The 12,789-nt window shown below is 29.2% G+C and overlaps 1 long non-coding RNA gene across 4 annotated transcripts; it reads left to right on the top strand.

The window, feature by feature from the left end:
- Positions 1-8,967: 8,967 nt before the first annotated feature.
- On the top strand, positions 8,968-12,343 carry LOC139866988 (uncharacterized). 4 transcript variants are annotated; one of them, XR_011765713.1, is made up of 3 exons: positions 8,968-9,046; positions 9,681-11,394; positions 11,485-12,343. It is a non-coding gene; the product is annotated as an uncharacterized lncRNA (long non-coding RNA). The 4 variants fall into 4 exon arrangements; XR_011765716.1 differs by having other exon boundaries at positions 8,986-11,394; positions 11,485-11,678; positions 12,128-12,343; XR_011765715.1 differs by having other exon boundaries at positions 8,986-11,394; positions 11,485-11,678; positions 11,817-12,343.
- Positions 12,344-12,789: the final 446 nt, after the last annotated feature.

Raw genomic sequence — 12,789 nt, 5'->3', positions numbered from 1 at the left:
GGACGTGTTGCTTTCCAAATACAAGGTTAGCAAGTGGGTGACACAAAACCGCAAGTTTTGAGCTAAAATTTTCAAATCTGAAACCCACCAAACCCACAAAAATATTTTGCAAACACCGGTAAAGGGTTATCCCGGAAAACTTATCTAGGGTAAAAACTAGATTTAATTTTCAAAAGATCAAATGTTTTCATAAAGATCCAATTTCCTTAATGGATCTAAATTTTTATAGTCATGTGGGACTGTAAACCATATCGTTACTACCATTGTTTATACCGTCGTATAGAAATCACTGATGTACAAAGTGTGAAGAATAAAGAAGTGATTCTAGTATTTCAAGACGATATTGCTTGAGGACAAGCAACGCTCAAGTGTGGGAATATCTGATAATGCTAAAAACGAACATATATTTCATAGCATTATTCCTCAAGAAAGACAAGCTTTTAGTTGCAATTGTTCTATTTACAAGTGATATTCGTTTAAATAATAAAAGGTGAAGACAAAAGACAGATTCGACGAATTGAAGACGCAAACGACCAAAAAGCTCAAAAGAACAAAAGACAATCAAAGAGGTTCCAATTATTGATAAGAAACGTCTCGAAATTACAAGAGTACAAGATTCAAAACGCAAAGTACAAAATATAAAATTGTACGCAAGGACGTTCGAAAATCCGGAACCGGGACCAGAGTCAACTCTTAACGCTCGACGCAACGGACTAAAAATTACAAGTTAACTATGTATATAAATATAATATAATATATAATTAATTATATTAATTATATATATATTATATATATATTATAAACCGTCGGTAAACAAAGAGCCAAACTCCTCTGAGCTGTAAAAGTAAACTCCGCGACTCGCGGAGTTTGAAGGCAAAATTGGCCGCGAGTCGCGGAGCCCCAAAATGAAAAACTGCCTATAAAGCCAACCGAATTCTGATCGCAAATATCAATCTTTTTCTTCTTCTCCTCATACGTAAAATTTATATATATATTTATAATTTATATTTTAATTTTAATTATAATTCTAATAATAAGGGTATGTTAGCGAATGTTGTAAGGGTGTAAGTCGAAATTCTGTCCGTGTAACGCTACGCTATTTTTAATCATTGTAAGTTATGTTCAACCTTTTTATATTAATGTCTCGTAGCTAAGTTATTATTATGCTTATTTAAAACGAAGTAATCATGATGTTGGGCTAATTACTAAAATTGGGTAATTGGGCTTTGTACCATAATTGGGGTTTGGACAAAAGAACGACACTTGTGGAAATTAGACTATGGGCTATTAATGGGCTTTATATTTATTTAACTAAATGATAGTTTGTTAATGTTAATATAAAGATTTACAATTGGGCGTCCCTATAAATTACCATATACACTCGATCGGACACGATGGGCGGGGTATTTATATGTACGAATAATCGTTCATTTAACCGGACACGGGAATGGATTAATAGCCACTAGAATAATTAAAACAGGGGTGAAATTACATTCAAGGGTAATTGGTGTAATTGCTAACAAAGTAGTAAAACCTTGGTTTACACGCAGTTGATAACCTGGTGTATTCATTAAACAAAGTATTAAAACCTTGTTACAATTCGAATCCCCAATTAGTTGGAATATTTAACTTCGGGTATAAGGATAATTTGACGAGGACACTCGCACTTTATATTTATGACTGATGGACTGTTATGGACAAAAACCAGACGGACATATTAAATAATCCAGGACAAAGGACAATTAACCCATGGGCATAAAACTAAAATCAACACGTCAAACATCATGATTACGGAAGTTTAAATAAGCATAATTCTTTTATTTCATATTTAATTTCCTTTATTTTATATTTAATTGCACTTCTAATTATCGCATTTTTATTGTTATTGTATTTAATCGCACTTTTAATTATCGTACTTTTTAATTATCGCAAGTTTATTTTATCGCACTTTTATTATTCGCAATTTCTTTTATCGTTATTTACTTCATGCTTTAAATTAAGTCTTTTATTTATTTAATATTTTACATTTGGTTTTAACTGCGACTAAAGTTTTAAAATCGACAAACCGGTCATTAAACGGTAAAAACCCCCCTTTATAATAATAATATTACTTATATATATATATTTGTATTTTTATAAAAGTAAACTAATATAGCGTTGAGCTTTGTTTAAAAAAGATTCCCTGTGGAACGAACCGGACTTACTAAAAACTACACTACTGTACGATTAGGTACACTGCCTATAAGTGTTGTAGCAAGGTTTAAGTATATCCATTCTATAAATAAATAAATATCTTGTGTAAAATTGTAGCCTATTTAATAGTTTTTCCTAGTAAAATAAAAACTATTTCGTATACACCTCGCATAACATCAATTGTCAATGAAGGGTTTCGTCATTTCTAATTGTATCATACAAATTATCGATATCAATAATAAAAAACATATTCAAATACTATTCTATAGAGCTACCGTACAACGCAATGACTCTTAAATCTAGTATAAGGAATAAAATATTAAAAAACCTTATCATAACGTTAGCAAGGATTTGTATGTGTTTTGTGTATTTATTTAATATATAGAATAATAAAATAAAGTTTGATATAATTAAATATAGTTAGAGCATATACGGAATAAAAAATGTTAAGGATTATTTATTAGTGTATTACCCTTTAATTTTGATTTAGATAGATGTTTGGAATAGGGGGGTATCTTATGTAATTAGTGGTTATCAAGGATTTAAACTTTTATATATTGTTCCCTAACGTTCTTTTAATATACAGTAGGGATACGGATTTTAATGAATTTACGTGCGGGTTTCAAACGGGTATTACGTATTCACGAATCAGGTTTTACATGCGACAGATTTGATATACCCATTACTCGACCGCGACCCGTCAACGGATATAAAGTTTTACTAGTATCATACCCGGGGGTAAAAAATTTAATTTTGCCCCCTCATCACGAGTACGAATACCCTCGAGTCGTGGGTTTTTTCCCGTCCATTGCCATCACAACTAATACCACAAATCTATATCTATCTAAATTTTGACTCTCATTGTCATAAATTAAGCCATTAACTCAAATATAATGTATAATGTATATGTATATATGCATGTATATGTGCATGCATATATGTGTATGTATATATATAATAATGATGTAAAACTTGAATCCATCGGTTCCTTATTACTACATTAATGATCATAATCAGTTACATAATATTCTCATAATTTGAGATTAACTTAAGCATTTATAACATATATTTAATATTTAATTAATTGTAGATTGTAAATTCAAGTCTTTAATTAACGGACATAAGCAAACGAAGTGATTCAAATGCTTAATAAATTAATTGTGAAGACATTTACTATATATAAATATATAACAAGTAGTGAGTAATTTTCAATCCGAACAAAGGTTGTCAATGTGAGAGAATGTAAGAGATGATGGAGAGTTGGAAGCCATTGTAAACACAAGAAGGTGAATGTGACTAAAGAACGAGTTCTAGGATTGACTTCACATGATTAGATTGATGAAAGTGCACAAGTTTTCAATGCAAAATCATAGTGCCCAATTTATATGTTTTTCTCTTTGTTTATTTTTATTTTTCATTCTAATAATCAATTTTATATGATTTCGATAAATTCTACTACCTCCGTATGTGCACAACCTTTTGTATGTGTTTATATTACTACGTATTTCTTTTTTAATCTTTTTTGTAGGTGGCTATCATTATAGGTGAAATGACTTTAAGGAGGTTTGTGATGAAATTCAAGTTTGCTTTGTTTAACTTTAGTTTTCATTCTAATATTCAAGTTTGTGTCATTTTTATAAATCACATGTATTTATGTTATTATTCTTTTATAATCCTCTTTGTATGTGGCTATCGTTACATGTGAAATGACTAACAGAGTTTGGGATGAAATTCGATGGTGTCCAATTTAGTGAGTACGTTTTATGCTTGGTGTTTTTGTTAAATTTTATTTTTCATTATAATAACTAAATTTATTTATGTAATAATGATAAATTGTACGTATATGTATTATTCCTTTTTGTAATATTTTTCGTAGGTGCAGTGGGTGTCATTATATGTATAAAATTATAAAGGAAGACTCTGATGAGAGTCAAAAGTGATGATCAATGACAGTTATTCTTTTAATCTTCAAAAGACAAATTTCATACTTATTTGTATTTTTAACCGTCTTAATGTTATTTACTTGCCCTTTTTTGTCATTTCTTATAAGAATAAGAAGTTAACATGTTTGTTGGAGTATATTGAGAGACGAAACTCCTAAGAGATAATGTCATATCCTCCAATAATTTAGACCTTAATTGTCCTTTAACTAGTTGTGGCGCCCTCGCGATGCGGCGGAAGAACGTTAGCTAAATTCGATTATGAAAAGTATATAAAAAAAAAATTAGAAGCAAATGACATAAACTGAAATGGGTAAAAAAAAAACTCAAAGTATAAAAAAAATCAAATAATAACAATAACATAAAAATAACAATTATATTAATAGTAGCAACATTAACGATTTGTAATAAGTGAAAAGGTATGTGGTTGATTATTAGTAAATGGAATGTTATGTGTTTGATTTCTAATAAACGTAAAGTTAAACCATAATGATAATAATGGCTGTGGTTGAATTACGGAAGATTGAAAGTTTGTTGTAAAATTATAGAAACCATAAAGTTTACTATTTATAAGGTTTTACCTTTTAGTAAATAGGTATAATATAATTATGTGGTCGATTTATAATGAATGAGAAGTTTTATGTTTAAATTATAAAATGTGAAAAGTTTGTGGTAAGTTTATAAAAGCTATAAAGTTAACTATTATAAAAGGTGTGGTTGAATTTTTTTTTTTTTTTAAAAATTTTGTTGTAATTTTGTAAACCTTATGAACTTCACTATTCATTTTTCCTATTACTTTTGGATATATAAAATATAGAATAATAATAATAATAATAATAATAATAATAATAATAATAATAATAATAATAATAATAATAATAATAATGATGATGAATAATTATTAGATACTAAAAATTGTGTGGCGGGTTTATAATGAATGAGAGGTTTTGTGTGTGAGGAGTTTGTGGTAAATTTGTGAAAACTATAAAGTTAAGTGTTAGTTAGGGTGAGGTTGAATTGTAAAAAAGGAAAAGTTTGTTGTAAGTTTGTAAAGTCTATTAAGTTTACTATTCATTTGGTTTATAATGAATGAGAGGTTTTGTGTGTGAGGAGTTTGTGGTAAATTTGTGAAAACTATAAAGTTAAGTGTTAGTTAGGGTGAGGTTGAATTGTAAAAAAGGAAAAGTTTGTTGTAAGTTTGTAAAGTCTATTAAGTTTACTATTCATTTGGACTTTCTCATTTAGATATATAGATATAATTTGTATGTTATATATAAGGGTTGAAACATATATGGAGTAATAATTTTATATATGGGTTATGTATTCTTTTCCCTCAAACAATACGATCAAAACATGATATTTTATTAACAATGTATTTTGTTGATTATTATTAGTATTAATTCACGGCTTACATAGTATTTTTAAATAGTTAGAAAATAATAACCTATGATTTAAGTTCACACACTAATGAAACTTAGATTAAAGGAACAAATCAAAAGTTTGAGGGATACAAATTTTTTATATACATTGTTCAAATCATTTGTGGTTGAATTTCATTTTTATATGATTATGATTATAAGTTGTATTGTATGCATTATATTTTCAATATAAGTGTGCGTACACGAGAATTGCTATTGCTACATATATTAAACTAACTAAAAGAATTCAAAACAATTGATATTATCAAAAACGTTTAAATGTGTGTAAACTTTGATAAATTTAATTTGCGATTATTGTGATTATAATGTTTGGTTTAGTTGAATTTTGATACATTAGTAATACATTTTAGCAATGTGATTATTGTGTTTTATGTTTATTTTGTGACATATCGGTTGTAAGTTGTTTGAATAAATATCTAACCTTAATACATTATATATTATTATCGGAAGCTATGGATGTGTATCAGACAACATCATGGTTTACACAAGATTTTGTATGATTTTTTACGTTTATTAATTGATTTTACATGGAAAAAAAAAATTCTTTGTAAAAAAAAATTTTAATTTTTTTTTTCCAATCACATGTAGTTGAATTTAACATACTAAATTTTAACAAAAAAGTATTTTTTTATTAAAAAAACTCGAAAAAAAATTAAAAACATTTTTTTTCAATCACATATGATTGTCACGCCACATGTCGCGCTCTGATTGGTCCGTTGAATTTTAAGCAAATTGTTCGATTCAAGGGATTACAACTCGACCTCTCTCTCCCCCCCCACACACACACACACACACACACACACACACACACACACACACACACACATATATATATATATATATATATATGGGCAGGATCAAGAGGGAAGTAACCAATCGGGAGGAAGCTGGGGGAAGCAATTTTTTTTTTTCATTTTTTGAAAAAACTTTGTTCACGAACATTATAGATGAGATGAAAATATGAACATTTAGTTGAGACACTTTGTGATAAATGTTTTTATTTTGGCGAGAAAGCGCTCGAAGAAGTAATACATAACAATTATCGTGTTTTTCGAGCGTATTTTGAGGTTTTAGCTATTGGGGTTTAGATATTAGGGTTTAGATATTAGGGTTTATAGGGTTTAGATATCAGGGTTTAGAAATTTAGGGTTTAGGGTTTAGATTTAGGATTTAGATTGAGTTTTTAACACGAACGGTTTAGAGTTTAGGATTTAGGGCTAAATTTTACTTCACAAAACATGAAAAAAAACGTTCATATTCTTCACGAACAATATTATCTTGAATGTTATTTTTGTCGATCGTTTTCCCGCCTAAATAATAACATTCATCACGAATTATCTCTTCTAAATATTCATATTTTCGTGTGATCTTGATGCCGGAAAAAAAAATAAAAAAAAACGAATTTTTTTTGTTGCTTCCTCCCGATTCTCCCCGATTGGTTACTTCCCCATTGATCCTGCCCCTATATACATATATACATATATATATACATATATACATATATATATATATATATATATATATATATATATATATATATATATATATATATATATATATATATATATATATATATATATATATATAACTTTTGAGTTTCTCATTAAATTGTTATCATTCATTACTTACATCATTTTATGTGTTTATATGAAAAAAACGACAACTTATATTTAAATATAGGATTCCTCAAAAGCCCCTTATTTATTATTTTAATACAATTGAAGTAAATCATTTTCACAATATATTGGTATATGTAAACGTAGGTGCATAGTGGGACAAATAATAAAATTGTTGTTTCACACGAAATATTTTATAATATGTAAAACATAGCTTCTGGAAAAAATATTGTGTAACATCACACACACACACACACACTCACATATATATATATATATATATATATATATATATATATATATATATATATATATATATATATATATATATATATATATATATATATATATATATATAATGAAGTTTATGTCATAAATACAGTTAAATAAAATAGTTAAAAAATTTATGGTAATATATATATATATATATATATATATATATATATATATATATATATATATATATATATATATATATATATATATATATATATATATATATATTATCTCTAATATATTGAAGTAGTGAAAGTACATTTATTATGTTAATAATTTTAAATACACTAAAGTTAAATTATTTTCAACTTTTATGAAAAGCTCATAGGTCATATATGTATAATTAAATGAAACTAAAATTTTTATTTACCTTATTTTATTTTGAGTGTTATGATAATGTAATAGATGATTTTGACTATAAATATAAATATTGAGTAAAAGTAAAATATATGTTAATTGTTGAAAATTATCAACATCTTAGTCTTGGTTCTTGATAACACTATTTTAATTTCTATTAGCCAAATGAAATAATTTTACATAAAATGATGTTTAAAATTGAAATATGTTAACTTTAAATCTATTTCATTTTTAACATATGAGAAACACAAAGGTCATGTGTGATTGCAAGAATTATAAAGATTTATTTATTTATATTGAGTCTTAATGCAATGAAAATCTAATTAACTACGAAGTATTTACTATAATAATAAATAATGACACAAATGAAAATATACACTCCGTAATTACTTAATATTTAGTTCTTAATATAATTATGATTAATTATTATTATTATATTTATATGACTTTCCATCACGCCTGTTAGAAAATCTCCATGGACCACTTGATGAGAAAGTGCAAGAGCTAACTGTTTATTATGTCCATCATTTGTATTCTCATTCTGTTTAGTTTCAGAAGGAGGAGTCAATGTTTCTTCACTTTTTTGAGATTCATGACGAGAAAAAGAAGACTCCTTTTGTCGAAGTTGGAGCTTAGTGAGTTCTTCTTGTGTATCTGAAAGTTGTTGCTTATCTGTAATGATTTTTGTATGGATCTATGAACCTGCATCAACAATCATGTGTAAAAAGTATTACTATATCCACATAATGTAAAGAACTATTTGTTTCATATATTCCCTATTTTATATTTTATATGCATAATACACAGATTTTGTTACAATTGCATACAAGAAATTTGCTGACTTCAGCCAAAGCCTTTCTTATCACGCCGGTTAGAGAACCTGCAGCAACCTATCTCACTTTCAAGTGTCATACACAAACCGTAAATATATTCGTGCAACGCACGGTCATTGCAACTAGTAAACTCAAAGGGTAACTCAACCCCATAAATCACTTGATTCCACTTATTAAATAACAGACTAATGATATAAGCCCATATGTAAACTAAACTGGGCCCATCATTTCCTCTGTACGTTCTTCAAAAACCCTAATTCGATCATCTGTAGCCACATTCCTACGCAAGCATCTTGAAACTTGTTTCATTCACCAACTCTAAATCGTTCAATTCGTTCTAAACAAATTACAGGTACGTTACTTCACATATTGAAATCGAGACCAAGTTACAGGTACGTTCGTTCGCATATGGTAATTGCGATTAATATTAACAAAGATCAACTTAATTATAGAATTATATTCTTTTGACTTGAGGAATTACTTTCAAGCCGAAAGTTTAGCTTTCGTGGTTTAACGGCATATACATCGTATATAGTTTTTCGATGTGTAATCTTTTCAAAAAGGACATTTTATGGCCAAATAGGTAGAAGTTAACGCATACACAATTGAAAACATATGAAATAAATTAGATTTGAGACAGGATGCATAACATTTTCATGTCACAAATTAACAAATGAACATTCAGATGATCTCATATTTGATACAACTTCAACAACAACATAAAAGATCTTTCTGTAGTAGACCTTCCAACTGTTGGGTTTGCAGAACTGTATTGTTTTCTATAAGTTAATAAATGCAGGAAGATTCTAGATTGTATCAGACCTACCGTAAGTAACACCATTAGAATGCTAATGTGTATCTGATTGAAACATCCATCAGAAAATAAACTAGGCAACCTAACAAGCTCGCAAAAAAAGGAAAATAAAAACAAACCAAACGATGGCATACCTAGAAATATTCAAGAAATGATATTTCTTTTAAAATTTACTTTTTTTTTTTTCTCTCAGCATCTATGATATTTTGTAGGAGAGTTCGATAACGAGAATGTTGTAGCAACATCTTTGTACCTCTCAAATCTCATCTTTCTTTAACAACTCATGAAGATAAAGATGTTATTCGGCAAACAACCCGCCTTTTTTCATTTTTGTAACCAACCCTTTAGCTTTATGAGACTTTCTTGGCAATACAAACGAATCGTCACATTATAAGTACGAACATTCGGTTTCAATCTTCTAGATAGCATTTTAAGGAACAAGTCTGCTCTCGATGATTCAGGCTTCCCATATTTTCAAAAACCATCAATGAAGATGGTATACATATGTACATGAGTCGTTAAATCACGGCTACTGAATGAACGAATATGATCAAACACATCAGAGAAATTAAGGTTCTTGTACATTCCGTTAAACAAGATGCGGTAAGTCATGATTGTTGAAGCTAAATCATTTTTCTTTCATTTCATTGAAACATCTTTCAACTTCTTTAGGTTTTCGTTCTTCAAACAAGCCGTGAATGAGACTGTTCTAACTTATAACATTAGGAGTCAGACCATTCTTTTTCATTTCTTTAAAAAGATCCACAACCTCATTTATCATCCGTTTCTCTAAAAACTTATTTATTAACGATTTATATGTGAGTGTATTCAGCAAGATATTCCTCTCTGCCATCTAATCAAAACATCATTTGCTTTTCCAAGGTCCCCTTGTAAACAACACCCCCGTCAGTGTACTATATGTTACTACATCTGCAGTTAAAACTTGCTCGTTCATTTCTTTCATTTGGTAAACTCTTTCTGTAAGGGAGAATCCTTGTAAAAAAAGATGCATGGCGTATTGTGCAAGAAATAGATCAACGAGGTTTAAGTCCAACTGTAACTTATCGGACACTCGTGGACAGATATTTTTTACGCGGTGAACTAGAAAAAGCCAAACATGTTATCGATCATATGGTAGATAGATATTTCGCCTAATATAATCACGTATAACTCGATACCAAATGGGTATTGCAAGAAAAGAATGATCAATGTGGCCGTTAATCTTTTAAAAGAAATGAAAAAGAATTGTCCAACTTTTGATGTTATAAGTTACAACAGTCTCATTCACAGCTTGTTTGAAAACGAAAACATAAAGAAGCTGAAAGACGTTTCAATGAAATGCAAGAAAAATGGTTTAGCTCCAACAATCGTGACTTAACTAATCTTGTTGGATGAAATTTGAAAGAATCCTATTTCTTCCGATGTGTTGGATCGTCTTCGTTCATTCTGTAGACGTGATTTGGCGACCTATGTACATATGTATGCCATCTTGATTGATCGATGGTTTTGGAAATTGTAGGAAGCCAGAAACGGGAGTAGATTTGTTCACTGAAATGCTATCTTAATGATTGAAACCGAATGTTTACACTTATAATATGACGGTATGTTTATATTGCCAACAAAGTCTCTTTTTTGAAGCTAAACGGTTGGTTACAAAGATAAAAGAGACGGGTTGTTTTTTCTTGATAACGTCTCTCATAATATTTATCTTCAAGATTTGATGAAGAAAAACGAGACTAAAGAGGTGGAGACAGAGTAAATGATCAACTGGGGTTTCGAGCATGATGTTGCTACTCATGGGATGTTGCTACTCATGGGATGTTGCTACAACATCCTCGTTATCAAACTCTCTTTCAGATGATGAAACAAAACTGGAATACAACTCGGAAGATGATTTTCAAGCCAACCTGGGTGTACGTCTTCAGGGTAAGATATACTCGAGACTATTTTCCCCATATACATTTGTTTTAGCGAAATTTATTTTTCTAGTAATTATCCTATCCTATATTTGTGCAGATGGTATGGTGAAGTTCAAGTGGAAGTCAATAGGACATAGGAAATTGTTTAGACTTTAAAAGGCATGTAAAGTGGTGACTGACTGGCAATTCTCGTTTCTCTCACTAGTGAGAAATTTTCTTTCGGGTCTGGGTCTTTAGAATGCATGACGTATTCCATGCTGAGGTACCACGAACTTGGTAAAATATAATTAGGTGCGTGTGTTAATTTGACTAGCAGTATTACATCACCACCTTTTTTTTATCTTTAGTTAAACTAAACATGAAAATGAAAATGAAGATAGGTTGTGTCTGAATCAATGTTTGGGTTAAATTAATGTAGAGTTTATGCAGCTACACAACAACAACAATGCCCAATCCCATGAATGTGGGGTATGGAGGAGGTGGAGTGTAGACAATCATTTCTCGTGCAGCTCTTTGGTTAAATCAATATTTGTTTCTGTTAAAGACCGCATTGGCTTTATCAGATTAAAGCAAAGATGAAGCTAAATAGTACAGAGAAAAGATCATGTATAGATTCATAAGAGCATTTCTTGGCTATATCTTTTGTAGCTTTGATTGTTGAAATAATTGATTATTTCTTGGTATATATCTATTGTAGCTTTGATAGTAATTTGTTTCTGACATATTTCATATTTGTGCAGATGGTGAAGTTCAAGAGGAAGTCGATAGGAATTAGTTTAGACTTTAAACGCCTTGTAATGTGGTGACTAGCTTCTCATTTCGCTTACCCTAGTGAAATTTTTTCTTTTCAACTTGGGTTAAACTTGCATGAAAATGAAGATTTTAGGTTGTGTCCGAATCAATGTTTGGGTGAAACCAATGTGGAGTTTATGCAGTTCTTTGGTTTACAATCTCCTTTGGGGTTTATAAAAGTCAATATCATCTTAACTCCAACTTTTCGTTTGACCAATTTTTAATGGGAAAATTATTTTAAAATCCATTAAACTTTCACTGAATTCCTATTGTCTGCACAAATTCGTAGTTGGTCCCTAGACTTAATGACCGTTAAATTTTTCCGTTAAATCTTATTTCCTCCATTCACATCTTCATCTTCATCACCAACAAAATAAGAACCCTAATTTTAAAAACCCCAAATTCTTAACTAGAAACATAACAATCTTCATCTCCAAACAACATCGTCGTCATCATCATCATCATCATCACTATATATACAATTAACATTTTAATTTCCAAATTAAAAACATAACAAGAAACACAAAAACTTTATTACTCTTTATGTTCCAAATTAAAAACATAAATTTTCTTGCAAATCCATTAATTCTCCTTCCTTCCTGACACATAC

This window comes from Rutidosis leptorrhynchoides, chromosome 9 (genome assembly GCF_046630445.1).
Source record: "Rutidosis leptorrhynchoides isolate AG116_Rl617_1_P2 chromosome 9, CSIRO_AGI_Rlap_v1, whole genome shotgun sequence".
Taxonomy (NCBI): Eukaryota; Viridiplantae; Streptophyta; class Magnoliopsida; order Asterales; family Asteraceae; genus Rutidosis; species Rutidosis leptorrhynchoides.
The sequence above is the reverse complement of the archived record's forward strand: the minus strand, read 5'-3'. Positions and strand labels throughout refer to the sequence as shown.